The 15,639-nt window shown below is 40.5% G+C and overlaps 1 protein-coding gene across 2 annotated transcripts in view; it reads right to left on the reverse strand.

Annotated features, from left to right (window-relative positions):
* ISPD (isoprenoid synthase domain containing) overlaps window positions 1-15,639 on the reverse strand; it is a 307,704-nt gene that overhangs the window by 291,815 nt on the left and 250 nt on the right. The window lies entirely within an intron of this gene.

The raw sequence follows: 15,639 nt of genomic DNA on the forward strand, positions 1-15,639 counted from the left end.
GATGGCATTTCATATTAGATAGAATATGAAATATTAGTATTTTACATACTACAGTTTGTATATAGAGTATAGTATACAGCACTTTCTAGCAAATGTCACATTTTGTACTGAAATTTAAACAATTAGAATATTAGTTGATAAGAAAATTTCCTATAACAGGACTATGCTTTTAATTTTTTTTTTCCTCAATGGGGTCAGGACTCAAAGCATTCTTGAGTTCCAAAAGTTGACTACTTCATTCAACAAACCCATCAAGTTGGCAACCAACCATTTGAATACCAACAAAGATGGAAAACTTACCTAACACAAGCCTTGTCTACATCAAGATGAAATATGTAGCTTACATGGGTGAAACCTTCCTAATTAAATTTGTAGAAATAAGGTTTAAGTAAAATGGAAAATCTCATAATTTAATGAAATTTCATAAAATAGCAAAGGTTGTTCTGTTGAGTCATACACAAAATATACAGCAATGATTTTTCTGTTGTTGGACATTCTTTTAAAGAACCCACTGACATACTGGGCTGCAAGTAGCCCATGCTACTGAGTGACTACTGTATTAAAGTCTGGCAAACTTCTCTAAACTCCAGGGCTAACAGAGGCAAATATCACTGTGGACTGAGCATTCCACAGCCAACAGGCCCAAGTCACAATTCTTTCTGACTCATGACACCAATTCTGAATAAGGTCATTAAGAATTTTTACTGGACTTCTTAGCCAATGAGATCCTATATGTCATGCTAAAAAAAGTTAAGTCTTAAGAATATTTTTAAAGAGAAGGAAGAAGGGTCTAAAAATTACAAGTGAAAATTACTTTCTACTTTTTTTTTTTTTTTTAGTCAGTCTCACTCTGTTGAGACTCAGCACTCGCCCAGGCTAGAGTTCAGTGGCACACTCATGGCCACTGCAGCATCAACCCACTGGACTCAGGTGATCCTTCCACGTCAGCCTTCCAAGTAGCTGGAACTACAGCCACATGCCACCATGCCCTGCTAATTTTTTTTATTTATTGTAGAGACGATGTCTTGCTATGCTGCCTACGCTGGTCTTGAACTCCTAAGTTGAAGCAGCCCTCCCACCTCAGCCTCCCAAAGAGCTAGGATTACAGGCTTGTGCCACCATGCTTGACACTTTTTACTCTTTTTAAAAACTGAAAAAAGAAAATTAACATTGGGTTGCTTCACTTGCTAATTAACAATCTTCTATGAGAGAGGTTGTCATACAAAAAAGGCATCACCTGCACCTGCATGTTTATAGCAGCACAATTCACAATGGCAAAGATGTAGAATCAACCTAAATGCTCATCAACTGATAAGTGGACCATGAAAATGTGATACAGACACACACACACACATGGAATACTATTCGGTCATAAGAAAGAACAAAATAATGTCTTTTGCAGCAATTTGGATGGAATTGGAGAATATTATCCTAAGTGAAGTAATGCAGGACCAGAAAACCAAACCCCCCCATGTTCTCATGAATAAGTGGAAGCTAAACTACGGGTCTGCAGAGGCATAGAGAATGATATAGAGGACACTGGAGACTCAGAAGGGGGAGAAAGGGAAGGAGGAGAGGGATGAATCATTACCAGTTGGGTACAGTGTGCACTAATGGGGGTGACAGGTACTCTTAAAGCCCAGACTTCTTCACTACTGTTCAAAGCAGCCATGTGACCAAAAACCACTTGTACCCCTAAAGCTATTAAAATAAAGAATTTTTTTAAAAAATCTTCTATGTTCTGTTATTGAATACCCTTCCCATAACCCAAAACCCCGTGCAGCCCATAGCTATAAGCAATACTACACTGGTGAACAAAACCAAGAGTTACTTTTCAGGCACACTGACTGTTCATTTTAAGTTTATTGACAAATATGTATTGAGCACAGAATAAATGAACAGCATTGAGGGTGCAATAGAAGTAGGTTGTGACAAGGTCCTCAGGGGCTGGAGTTCCCTACATAAGGAGAAGAGCCCACAAAGAGGCTGGAGGCCCAGGCAAGGCTGTGTGGCCTCCTAGGGGTCTTAACCTTTAACCCTGAAAGCAATGAGCAGCCATGGAAAAGCTTTAAGCAGGAGCATTCACATAAAAAAATAAGGAATTAAAAAACCCATATTCTAGGCACTGTTCTACAGCATAAAAGAAATTTCTGGAAGACAGAATAACAAACCCTAAAAGATGTTGACTTCCTAATTCCCAAAACCTGTGAATATGCTACCCTCCATGGAAAAAGGAACCAGGGATTTTGAGATAAGGAGATTATCCTAGGTTATCTGGGTAGGTCCAATGTAATCACAATGGTCCTTATAAATGACAGAAGGCAGGAGAGTCAAAGGAGGAGAGGTAGTGACAGAAGCAGGTGTCCAAGTGAAGCAGGGACCCAAGCCCAGGACTGGGAACGGTCTCTAGAATTTGGAGAAAGGCAAGAGACCAGAGACTCCCCAGATTCTCCCGAAGGAACGCAGACCTGCCAGCATGTGGATTCTGACCTCTAAAATTGTAAGATAATAACATGTGGTTTTAAGTCTCTTCTTTAGTGGTAATTTTTACAGCAACAATAGGAAACTAACATAAGACCAAAAATTCTCCTCTGACTGCAAGATGAAACACGGACTGGGGAAAGGGTGATAGGATGTGGAGAGACCACATAGGAGGCTGCTGCTGCAGTCTGGGCAATGCCCCAATGGTAGCCTGGCTACTAGAAGGAGCTTTATTTGGGGGGATTTTAGAGATAATCTAGAGGCAGTTATCTAAGAGTCAGTAAGAAAGATTGGCAAAATAAGTATCACATAATATAACAATAGCTGACAGAAATTAAGCACTTACTATGTCTTAGGCATTTTTCATGCTTTAACTCACATCATCTTCGCAACTCCTCAATACTGACTCTCATATAAGAAACAAAAAGATACCTCAATATACAAAGACATTATATATTTTTTTCTATACTATCATCTTATTCAAGAAAGACTTGAAGCAGAAAAATACATTCTTACCAATTTTCAAGACAATACCACATTCCATTTTATTTCATCTTCTAGAATGGAGGCTCCATAACAGAGACAATATTACTTTATACCTAATTTATAGTAGGTGCTCAATACATAGTTGCTGAATAAATAAATGACCCTGATCTGTCTAGTCTACCAGGAGCAGTGTGACATCTTACAACACAGAATAGTCTCAAGGATTATGAAAACAAAGAAAGTTCTCTTACTCTGATCAGCTACAGAAAAAAATCAACAAGTGAAAACAATGTTTTCTACACAGTGTATTTTGGGTTTTTTCTTTTCTTTTTTTTTTTTTGTCTACTGGTACAAACATTTATTTGGGTTCATACACAGGAGTAGAATTGCTCCATCATTGAGGTTACATATATTTGGATTTAGGAGGTACTATCAGTTTTTCAAAGCAGTTGCATTAAGTAATTCTCCCCCAAACAGTGCAGGTGAATTCTTTTTTTTTTTTCTTTTATTTTAAAGATGTGGAGTACAGTACAGGATTAGGTATATAAGAGGTCATCGTACAGGTAAATTTTGGGCCTCCTTTGGTTCCCCACTTAGCCTGGTTTGAGATCAGTTACCTTTCTTGATGTTGTATGGTTGTTTTATTTGTATCTAGGTATTTGACTCTTCACTCTGATTTTTAGATCCTAAGGCTCCCAACGGGTCAGCATTTTTATATTTTATCAGACACGTTGGGAAGGTTTTAATCAACAATAAACAAAAACAATGCAATAATGCTCACAGACTGTCAAAGAACAATCTGTAGTAATCTGTACAGGCAATAAAAGGTTGTTCTTGGTTTTGTAACCCATTTTCTAGGCCTTCACAGTTTAACAGTTGTAGAACTTACACTGTACTTGCACAATTTAAAATTTACTGTTCTTAACAAGGCCCTTAGCAAGCAGCAAGTGAAGACAATGCTTCAATCCTGCCTAATTGTGGGATTTTCCCAAATTTCTGGCTCCACTGCCACAGCGATGACCCAGACGGTCATCTCTACCATAATTTATGGCCCCAGTTGCCTCTTCTTTCTCATGTATTCCACCACAATCCATCCTCAGCACTTCTGGATGATCTTTCATAAGCACAGATCTGAGGCCATCTGCCCACTGGCTCTTGAGCAAGGCCTTTCAAGACCTGACCTCAGCCGACTGCCCCACGCACACCACGTGTTCTCTTCTATGCCTTCTTACTCTCATTCCTAGCTGCTCCCTGAAGGGAAAACATCACACCCGGGTCTTTGCAAGTGCTGCTTTCTTCACCTCTCAGCAGTGTCCTCATCCCTATCTCTCCTCCAACCTCAGCCACTCCTGTCAGAGTCCCCCTTGCTCTTTTGCTATCAGTTCAGAGACAGCCCCCTTCAGGAAGCTTCCCATGACTGCCGTTCGGGATGAAACACCCCTGAATACTTTCATCTCAGAGAGCATTTAGCTTCATACTGTTTTTAACTTTTATCTCTTGCACTAGGCTGCCGATTCTTAGGTAGCAAAGACTCAAGCACTTGGCACATACTATACTTTGAGTAATAGCAGAAACTCCACCTGACATATTTGGAATGTTTGCTGGGTGCCATAAAATGTGTGAAGTGTTTAGCCTTCATTATTTCCTTAGCAGCTCTGTGAGATCAAAGTATTATCATCTCAAATTTTCAGATGAGGACACAGAAGCAGTAAACTGCCTACGATCACACAGCTCAGAAATAAGGCCACCAGGGCTGTGACCCAGCCTGACTCTGGAGTTCACAACTTTAACCTCTGTAAATGTACTAACACTGTCTCTGAGAGGGAGGGTATAAAATCCAGAAGAGGGGGGAAAAAAATCATTCTGGATCATCATATCTCTTGCACTTCATTTATGTTAAGCTTGTGCCACATGTCATTGCTGCTTTTATAGTCAAAAGTGGTCAAATTTCTTATGATTTCTCATAACTCAAGAAAAAGTAGGCATTCTTTCATTCATGTGTTCATTTAGTTATTCAACAAACATCAAGTAAGCATCTAGCATTTGGCAGGCACTACGCTAGACACTGGTGATTCATAATCAGCAAAAGCTGACAATTCCTGAAACCACATGTCAACAATATCTGTTAAATAAATAAAAGACTAGAGAAGGGAACACTTGAATAAATAGGCATGAAATCTGCTCTTAAACTTACATTTGCGGTGGCTCAGTCTGTAATTCCAGCACTTTGGGAGGCCAAGGTGAGTGGATTGCCTGAGCCCGAGGGTTCAAGACCAGCACAGGCAACTTGGCGAGATCTTGTCTGTACAATAAATCAAAAACTAGCTGGGTGTGGTAGTGCACACCTGTAATTCCGGTTACCTGGAAGCCTGAGGCAGAAGGATTACCAGAGCCCAGCAGGTGGACAGAGACTCCAAATCAGAAAATAACTGATATTTGATTGCTTTTAATAAATTTCTTCATTTCAATTGTTTATTAATGTGACCACATTATCTATCTAACAGAAAAGGAGTTATAAATACACATTCAACTAAATTAGTGGCAGGATTTTTCCTTAAGACAAAAGATTAACTTGTCCCTACAGTATTCATGTTACTTTTCATAGTATATTCCACTAGAAGAAAAAAAAGTTAAAAGCAACTTTTTAACTGCTTTTTTAACTGCTTTTAACTTTTTTAAAAGAGATCGTTTGGCTAATTTTTTTCTGTATTAGTCTGTTTTGCGTTGCTATAAAGGAATACCTGAGGCTAGGTAATTTATAAAGAAAAGAGGTCTATTTGGTTCATGGTTCTGCATACTGCACAAGAAGCACAGTGGTGGTATCAGCTTCTAGTGAGGCCAGGAAGCTTACAGTTGTGGTAGAAGGGGAAGGGGAGCCAGTAGGTCACATGACCAGAGAGGAAACAAGCAAGAGAAGGAGGAGTCGGGCTCTTTTAAACAACCAGCTCTCAAGTGAACTGATAGAGTGAGAACTCACTCACTTGTTACCTCAAGAAAATTGACCAGTCATTCCTGAGGGACCCGCCCCCATGACCCAAACACCTCCCACTGGGTCCCACCTCTAATGTTGGGGATCACATTTCAACATGATCCCAACTGTATCATTTACATTGACTTAAATGTTAAAATAGGATACAGAAGAATTAAGAGAAAGATAACATTCGACATGGTCATTCAAATGTCTGTTCAATGAATTAAAGAGCTAACTCCCAATTTTACTAGACTGCCTTAAAGTAGCTATCAAATTATCTCTATTCCACCAACCAGAAAGCACAGTAGATATAAATAATTACAAAAAGATATACATGCTGCCTTATACTATTTCAAACAATTGTTTGAGGCTATAAATAGAAATGGTGTTTTAATTCCGTGTTTCTCAAATTGCAGGTTTCAAGATCCATTAGAATATCATTGTCTATTTATAGTAAGTTTTAGACCAACATTGTTGAGTAAATGAAATAGAATAGAACAAAAAACTTAAAATGCATAGTACATATTAGGACCATGTTGTTTTCATGTAATTTTCTCTCAAATATGTGTACCAATGTGTAACTAAATAGTATGTGCTCGTCATTGGGCCGTGATGCAAAAATGTATTTCTTATAACAGGTCACCAAAAAAGTTTGGAAAACACTGTTTTAGACCACTCTTAAGAAATAATGGGCTTATTAAGCTATTTTGGTCAGCAAGTAAGCATACACCCAGTACTTGCAAGCCTTTATAAGTACTGTTTGTATTTCAGAGGATTTATTCACATTCTTTCCTAGTTATAGAATTAAAAGCCTTTTACAGTATTAAAATTTAATAATGTAAAATCATGGGGCTAAAAAAGACCTTAAGTACCTCACACAGTGCCTACCAATCAAATATTTGCTGAATAAAGAAATCTAGTTTGCCTCTTAACTGAGGGCAAGTCTGCACCAAACCCCCAGCAGCCTGATTCCATCAAGTTCTCTGGAGTATTTCCTTCCTAGCACATTCCACAGGCAAATACAAACCTAGCCCCAAGCTCCATTACACCTACAGACATCTTGAGAAAGAAATAGAAGATCTCAAAAGTTATTCTCTCCTGGAATAACATAAATATTACTTACAGAAGTACTCTGCTCAGGCAGTTTTAAAAGATCAGTTGAGAACAGAAAGTTTTCACAAATGTTTTTCAAAAACAGATGGGAAAAATCAGGCCTGTTAACACCTCCAAAGCACTTTCATCTGGTCTGCAGAAGTTTGGTCTTAAAGGAACAGTGACAGCTGCCCCTCACTGCCATGACAGCCCTCATGGAAATTTGGTCTCTGGATGGGTCTGTGGATGTAATTTATAGGTTTCCATCTCTCCATCCCCACTCTGATGTGTTAGCAGCAAGATATTGAACTGTTGTGATGGGCTTGGTTTCTGATGGCCTTCTCAATGTTAAGCCTCCTTACTATGGTCCAAGAAGGCTTCCAGTTGTCAAGCCTCAGTCTACCTCTCTTGGTTTGACCACTTGTTTTGAAGGAGTCCCCAGGAGGGCCTCTGGGTATACCTCACAAATTTCTAATCATCTGACCTATACAAAAGACAGTGAGCCTATTCCTTTTCGTGATTTAGACTTGACCCTTTTATGAAGGAAGCCTTAAGACAAAAATTTAAGTCAAATTTATCTGACTGTCAGGGCTCGGTGGCTCAACTTGTAATCCCAGCACTTTGGGAGGCTGAGGCAAATGGATAGGAGACCAATGAGGGCAACTTGGCGAGACCTCGTCTCTACAATAAATCAAAAATTAGCTGAGCGTGGTAGTGCACACCTGTAGTTCCGGCTACTTGGAAGGATCGCTGGAGTTGAGCAGGTAGATGCTGGGGTGGCCATGAGCATGCCACTGCATTCCAGCCTGGGCAACTGAGTGAGATTCCAACTCAAAAAAAAAAAATATATTGACCACTCAACTAAAAGCATCCTAAATACCTTTCTATTTTGTAATCCCTAATCTAGTTCATCACTAAGGCCTGTCAATACTACCACCTAAATTTGTCTCCTGTCTTCTCTACTCCATTCCTATTATCTCAGCTTAACTCGAGTAACCCACATTGTGCATCTGGGCTAACATTTATGTGTTTACATATACTGCATCTTATTCAACAAGATTTTCAATGTTTTTCAAAAACACAGTAGGATGGAAGTTTTTTAAAGTACACAAGAAAACAAAAATTGAAGAAAAAGGAAAAAAAAGAAAATCAAATAAAATCTAAGTTAATACACTGAATAACACCATGGAGTCTCAAACAACAACATGAACTTCCACTGATTTTCCAAGCAGTAAGTCAAACACGCAACCCAATCTCAATCAGAAGATTTGAGTTTCCACAATACAAACACATACAGATCTACAAAATTGATTTTTCCTCCTTATTTACCTGAGTTGTCAGACCCAAGACTAATTCACTCTAGTCAAACTGAAAAAGGAGTGAAACATGGATTAGAATGCCATATATGAATATACAGTGATACACATTACTATCACAAAGTCTGGAATGCTTTTTATTAGTGGAACAGCACGGCTTCGTATAGAAGATTTATCTGGGAGCCCACATTATAGTAAGATTTTTGAAAAGCATGAAATCATATAAAGGAACAAGTTATCGTAAATTGCATCCCTCACCTGAGAGAGCCCAAGGAACCTCACGAGCTGTAGGGAAGCCCCTGCCAGTCTGTTCAAATCTATTATCAGAGAAATTTCCACCTCCAGGAGTCTGAGTAAGCATGGCCAAAGCTCACCTCTCTTATTTGCTTTGTGTAAGTGTCATCTTAGTTTATTTTTCAGCTAGTCCAAGTTAATAGCCAACTCCCACACTCTCAGTATACTTTATTTTCTTACATATTTTAAACCGGAAATTAAATTCCTGGGATTTTTTGCTTCCTTCTTCAGTTCCAGGGAATGTATTTTTTTAAACAGTAAAAATGTAGACACATGAGTTTATCAATTGTGAGTGAATTTTATAGCTTAATTGTCAGATATTTATGACCGTGCCAATAATACCATTATCACATGGCTTCTTAGAACAACATTTCCTTGTAGAAACTCAGGTCACAAAATAATAGTTATATAAGAAAACAGAACCCCTAATCTCAATTCCTTGTTAGTAAAATGACAAAATCAAAATTATCTTTATGTTATAACCTGGAGTTCAATAATTATATTTCAGTTCCTTTAAAGGGTCAAAATAGGCCAGGCACAGTGGCTGGCACCTGTAATCCTAGCACTTTGGGAGACTGAGGCAGGCAAATTGCTTGAGCCAAGGAGTTTGAGATCAGCATGGGCAACACAGCAAGATCTTATCTCTATTAAAAAAAATGTCAAAAAATTTGCCAGGCATGATGGCACATACCTGTAGTCCCAGCTACTCGGGACACAGAGGTGGAAGGATCGCCTGAGCCTAGGAGGTCGAGGCAACTGTGAGCCATGATCATTGTGATCATGCCACTGCACTCCAGTCTGGGCAACAGAGTGAGACCCCAACTCAAAAAAGACCAAAATAAAACTTTCAAAATCCTGAAGACGTTTTTAAACAACTTCTGAAAGGGTCTTGTGTCCAGCACAATCTAGAAATTGACTGTTATACTTAATCCTTCTAGTTAATCCGTCATGTACAAATTCGGGCTACCAGTTGCACACTCTTAAAGATAAAGAATTTAGTATATGAACCTATAAACGCATTTACATATATTTATATATATATATGTTTATACATATACACAGGATGGTTAATCATAATGTACAAACATATTCACGCAACATAATTGATAAACGAGTCTTCATTCTCCCAGAGTCTTTAGCCAGCAAGCCTCAGATACCACAAGGTTCAGAGATACCTCTGAATCTCATTTTAATCTAATAATTTGTTTTCTAAGCAATTTCAATGGAGCCAAGTGGAACATGGCTGAAATAGAAAAATGCGGTCCTCTTCCAATTTCAGCAAAAGAAAAACAAATAAGACAAATGATCTGAAGTCCCAGTCAATTCACAAAATGGATTTTCTTTCACTGCTTCCTCCAAGTGCTTGATGATAGAAGAGTAGCTACTTTAATAAATGATATGTTGGAAAAGTAGAAAACTTTCTTGAGTCAGCTACACCTCAGAGGCTAAAGATCTCATCAAGTTAAAGCAGTTGTGCTCTCAATTCCCCCACTGCTGTAAAGCGCTTCACTGAGGCCTTGCGTCATGCTGGTTCTGGGCCAGAGAAGAAGCCACAGTGTCTGCCAGAATCTGGGCGTCTAACTATTCCTTCTGAAGGTTGCAATGAGCTGTCCTCTTTTCAGCTGTCTACCCTACCTTCAGAGCTACTCTGTGCCTCCAGTGTTTGTACTTTTCCAATGGCCTATGACTTCAGTCAACTTATTTCTTCAGAGTTGTTTGTTTTAGCTTTCTTGGGTCTGTTAAATCTGATTGGTTACCCTTCTCTCTCTCCTTTCTACCTTCTGAGTTTTATGGCATTTCTTTTTTTTTTTTTTTTTTTTGAGTTAGAGTCTCACTCTGTGGCCCAGACTGGAGTGCAGTGGCACGCTCATGGCCACCACAGCTTCGAGCTGCTGGGCTAAGGTAATCCTTCCACCTCAGCCTTCCAAGAAGCTGGAACTACAGGCATATACTCCCCCGCCCCACCTGGCTAATTTTTCTTGATTTATTGTAGAGACAAGGTCTTGCCAAGTTGCCCAGGCTGGTCTCGAACCCCTGGGCTCAGGCAATCCTCTCGCCTCAGCCTCCCAAAGTGCTGGGATTATATGCGTGAACCCCGGCTCCCGGCCATGGCATTTCTTATTTGCTGCACTTCCTCTCATTCATTTCTACCTTGTGAACTACACTTTTTAGTTCCTTTAGGTGGGTAACCGAAGGAGTGGAAATAAAACACGTCTAACAAGAAGCAAGACTGGTCATGTTGCTTTACCTTTCCCTATTCCAATAAAGAAATTTGGGCCAAAGTTCAGGGGTCACCCACTTCTCTCTCTTAGGCCCTAATTAATTTGTTTCATGTTGGCTCAAAATTTCAAAAGACAAAACAATCCATATGAGTTATTTTCAACAAGTATCTTGAATTTCTTAGGCAAGAACCAACTTTTAAAAAGTCAAAAAATACTCACAACTTCTCAACCCTCTATTAGTGAGAAAATAAAAGCTTGAACAAGGAAAATCCTTACTTATGGGAGGCATATAAAATGAGTTTTGAAGTCAAATTTGGGGCATCACATACAGCTGTTAAAGGGCGAGAGATGACACCCTCTCAGTATAACCCAGATGACAGACAATGGTGATATCCAAGTATTTGTTTTCTTAATTGGGACAATGAAAGCTATAGTTTCTCTTTACCAAGTAATAAGCATGCATAATTTCTCAACTGAATAAAAGAAAAAAAATACATATATATGTATATATATACATATATATATACTTTTAAGACATTCTATGCTTCCATGTCCTTTTCCTTATTTAAGCTCTCATAATTTATCTTTTGGGATGACATGACTGAGGACTTTTGGCGCCATACACAAGGAAAATTATCAACAGTCTGGGGGCCCATCTTTAATGAAGAAAGAAGAACTTTCATTTGACAGTCAAGCACCACCCACAAACACCCCTGTTTCCTTCCATACCCACAAACACAAGCAAGGTTTCCAATGATTTCCTGAGACATACTCAACATATCATGTTCTATAAGTTCTTCAGGCATTGTAACGGTGACAAAAATGAGCCATGAAGTATTTTAGAATGGAATTTTTGATTAGTTATCATCGCTATTAAGATTTTGTGACTCACATTCCCAGACTTTAAACTTTATTGTGAAGCTACAATAATCAAAACAGCCTGGTATTGGTACAAGAACAGGCATATAGACCAATGGAACAGGATAGAGATTCTGGAAGCAAAGCAATAATTTCTCAACCATCAACCACTGGGGAGAGGAAAACCTATTCAGTAAATGGTGCTGGGAAACCTGGCTGACCACATGCAGAAGATTAAAAGAGGTCTCCTACCTAACATCATAATAAAAAATCAACTCTAAATGGATCAAAGACCTAAACGTAAAACCTCAAACTATAAGTACCTTAGAAAATGCAGGAGATACCGTATGGAAATTGGAACTGGCAACCAATTCCTGATCAACACCCAAGCCCATGTTGTAAGAGATAAGATAGACAAGCGGGACCTCATCAAACAGATAAGTTTCTGCAAAGCAAAAGAAACCATCAAGAAAGCAGAGAGACAGCCCACAGATTGAGAAAAAATTGCCAACTGTATGTATGACAAATGCCTAACATATAGGATCTACAAGGAACGCAAATATGCCAAAAAGAAAAAAACAAACAGCCCCATTACAAAGATATGAATTACAAAAGATATGAATAGACACTTCTCAAAAGAAGACTTACTCGCAGCCAACAGATACATGAAAAAATGCTCAGCCTCACTAATCATCAAAGAAATGCAAATTAAATCCACACTGAGATATCATCTAATTCCAGACAGGATGGCCATCATCAATAACTCAAAAACAATATATGCTAGAGAGGATGGAAGGAAAAGGGAACACTTCTACACTGTTGCTGGGAGTGTAAACTAGTACAACCTTTGTGGAAAACAGTGTGGCGATTCCTAAAAAATCTAAAAATCAACCTTCCATAAGACCCCACAATCCCCCTCCTGGGAATATACCCAGAGGAATTCAAATCACTCTATGAAAAAGATACCTGCACACACGTGTTGATTGCAGCATTATTCACAATAGTAAAAACATGGAACCAACTGTGCTGCCCATCGAAAGAGGACTGGATTAAAAAAAAAAAATAATGTGATACATATACATGATGGAATATTGCACAGCCATAATTAAAGATAAAATTATGAACTTCAAAGCAACTTGAATGGACTTAGAGTCTATAATACTGAGTAATCTATCACAGAAACAAAGAACTAAGTACCACATATTCACACTCATAAGCGGACCTTGAACAGTTATCCTAATACTATAAGAAAGGGATTGGCAGTAGTGGGAAACTGTCAGGGTGGGGGGCACACCTCATCAACAAGGGTCGCTGCATAATAGACATTTGTATACCTAACCCTGAATTGTATTCCACATCTTTAAAATAAAAAGATTTTATGACTGCTGGTGTTCTCACTTGCATGTAGGAGCTAAATGGCCACAAAGATGGAAATAACAAACACCGGGGATACCAATAACGGGGAAGGTGGGGAGGAGGGTAAGGGTTCAGAAATTACCTATGGGATACAATGTTCACTGTTTAGGGAGTAAGCCACCTGAGACCCAGTGCCCACCACTACCCCATATGTCCGTGTAACAAACACGCGCTTGTATCCCCAAATCTAAAATAAATGTTTTTTGTTTTTGAGTTGGAGTCTCACTTTGTCACCCAGGCTGGAGTGCAGTGGCACGCTGGCGGCCACTGCAGCCTCTAGCTGCTGGGCTCCGGCGATCCTTCTGCCTCAGCCTTCCAAGTAGCCGGAACTACAGGCGTGCGCTCCCATGCCCGGCTACTTTTTTTAAATTTATTTTAGAGATGAGGACTCGCCAAGTTGCCCTGGCGGGTCTCGAACCCGCAAGCTCAGGCAATTCACTCACCTCGGCCTCCCAAAGCGCGGGATTACAGGCTGAGCCAGTGATCCCGGCCAATAAGTGTTTTTTAAAATCCCCCCAAAAGGATTTTATGACTGCCGTTATCAATTAAAATCAATTAAAAAGGGGAAAAACAAGTGTTCTTTTGTCGTGTTTTCCATAAACAAGGTCTTTCCAAACATTATTATTATTATTATTATTATTATTTTTTGAGTTGGAGTCTCACTCTGTTGCCCAGACTGGAGTGCAGTGGCCACTCCCGGCCACCGCAGCCTGGACCTGCTGGGCTCCGGCGATCCTTCCGCCTCAGTTTTCCAAGTAGCCGGAATTACAGGCATGCACTACCACGCCCGGCTGATTTTTTTTTTTTTTTTTTTTTTTTTTTTTTTATTGTAGAGTTGAGATCTCGCTGCCCAGGCGGGTCTCGAACCCGCGGGCTCAGGCAATCCACTCACCTCAGCCTCCCAAAGTGCAGGATTGCAGGCTGAGCCACCGAGCCCGGCTTCCAAACATTATTTTACTTTAAAAGTGAGACTTTTAGCCGAGGCTGCGGTGGCCGGGAGCAGCCACTGAACTCCAGTCTGGGCGACAGAGTGAGACTCCTACTGAAAGAAAAAAAAAAAAAAGTGAGACTTTTAATGCCCACCTATCTTAGGTTGCCTCCGAAGATACAAAAGCGCAAATTAATACAAGCTTTTTTTCCATGGGGAAAAGAAGTTCATTATAAAAACGACAACAATCCTACATCTAAATTACCAAGTAGATAAAGATGCTGCTGGCCAAGATCATTGTGTCCCACAGGACTATTTTGTCACTGGAGTATTGCAAGTCCATGGTTCACAGGATGATTTCAGGGACCCCACACCCTACTACCCAGAGAAATGGAAGAACATATCAGAAGGGTGGCAATTGGCATCGTTTCAACCTCTGTATAAGTTTCAGATGTAATCACTGGCCTGATTACATAAATCAAGCATGATTACGGCTCTTTACACTTCCATTTTCCACATGCCAAAATGCAGAAAGGAAAATAATCATATAAGAAACAACTTAGACCTTCTGTCCTCTTTAGTGAGTGTGAGGGCCCCTTTGTGGATATCACACCTCTTTCCTTAGACTAGAACCTCATTAGCTTTTCCAAGCCTCCTGCAAAGGCCATCTATCTGCTTTAGGTAGAGAGGGACACGCCAACCCAAGGTTTAACCAACTACCTCAGCTCCCCATCTTTGCAAAAGTATGTGGACCCTTGTAGTCCCGCTGCTTCCCACCCTTCCACCCTCACCCCATGCTCCATCACATTATGTGGTGCTAAAAAACAAAGTTCAATTAGAAAATAAGGTACTCTTCCTTCTCATTTCCTCAGCTCCTCTGCCTTCATTTCCCCAGTAGCTAACTTCAGTCCCTTTTTTAAGAAGATAGAGGGTGGCCATTGCCTTGCTAAGCAATGGTCAGGCCAAGTGCTCATTAAGCTATGGCCAGGCCATGTTTCCTAGTTTTGGCTTCCTCCCCTGCCTTGGAGAGACGAATCTCCCCAATATTAAAAAAAAAAAAAAAGAAGAAGAAGAAGGTAGAAGGTGTACGGCTTTACTTTCACTCTTGCATTCGTTTGTCTCCGAAAGATTTGGACAGCACTAATCTCTTCTCTCCTCCCTCAGCCGAAACATTAGCGCAGGCTGTCTTACACAAGGTGCCCAGCAATTGTGAATGAATGAAACCAACAAACGCCCTGGAAACTACATGTGCTGCAAGGCCATCTCAGTCCACGCATGCGCAGCCCCGGAGCCCAGGTCCGATTCCCAGCACAGCGTCTCATTAGGCCCCGCTGGGGCCACGGTGCGACCCCAGAGTCCCTTGGTCCCAGCCCCCGCATTCATCCATCCAGCCCCGCGCGCCGGGCCTTCCCCACCGCCTCATCGGCTCGGGCACCTCCAGGGCTCCGCTGGGCTCCGCTGGAACTGCCTGGCCCTGGAAAGCTGGCGGGATCGGAGCTCCAGCACCAGCCACCGAGCCCGGGAGTCGCGCCCGGCCGCGCCCGGCAGCGCCCAGGGTGCCGGCGCCGGCGCAGG

This window comes from Carlito syrichta, unplaced genomic scaffold (assembly GCF_000164805.1).
Source record: "Carlito syrichta isolate Samal-C Ts95f unplaced genomic scaffold, Tarsius_syrichta-2.0.1 Scaffold301993, whole genome shotgun sequence".
Classification (NCBI taxonomy): domain Eukaryota; kingdom Metazoa; phylum Chordata; class Mammalia; order Primates; family Tarsiidae; genus Carlito; species Carlito syrichta.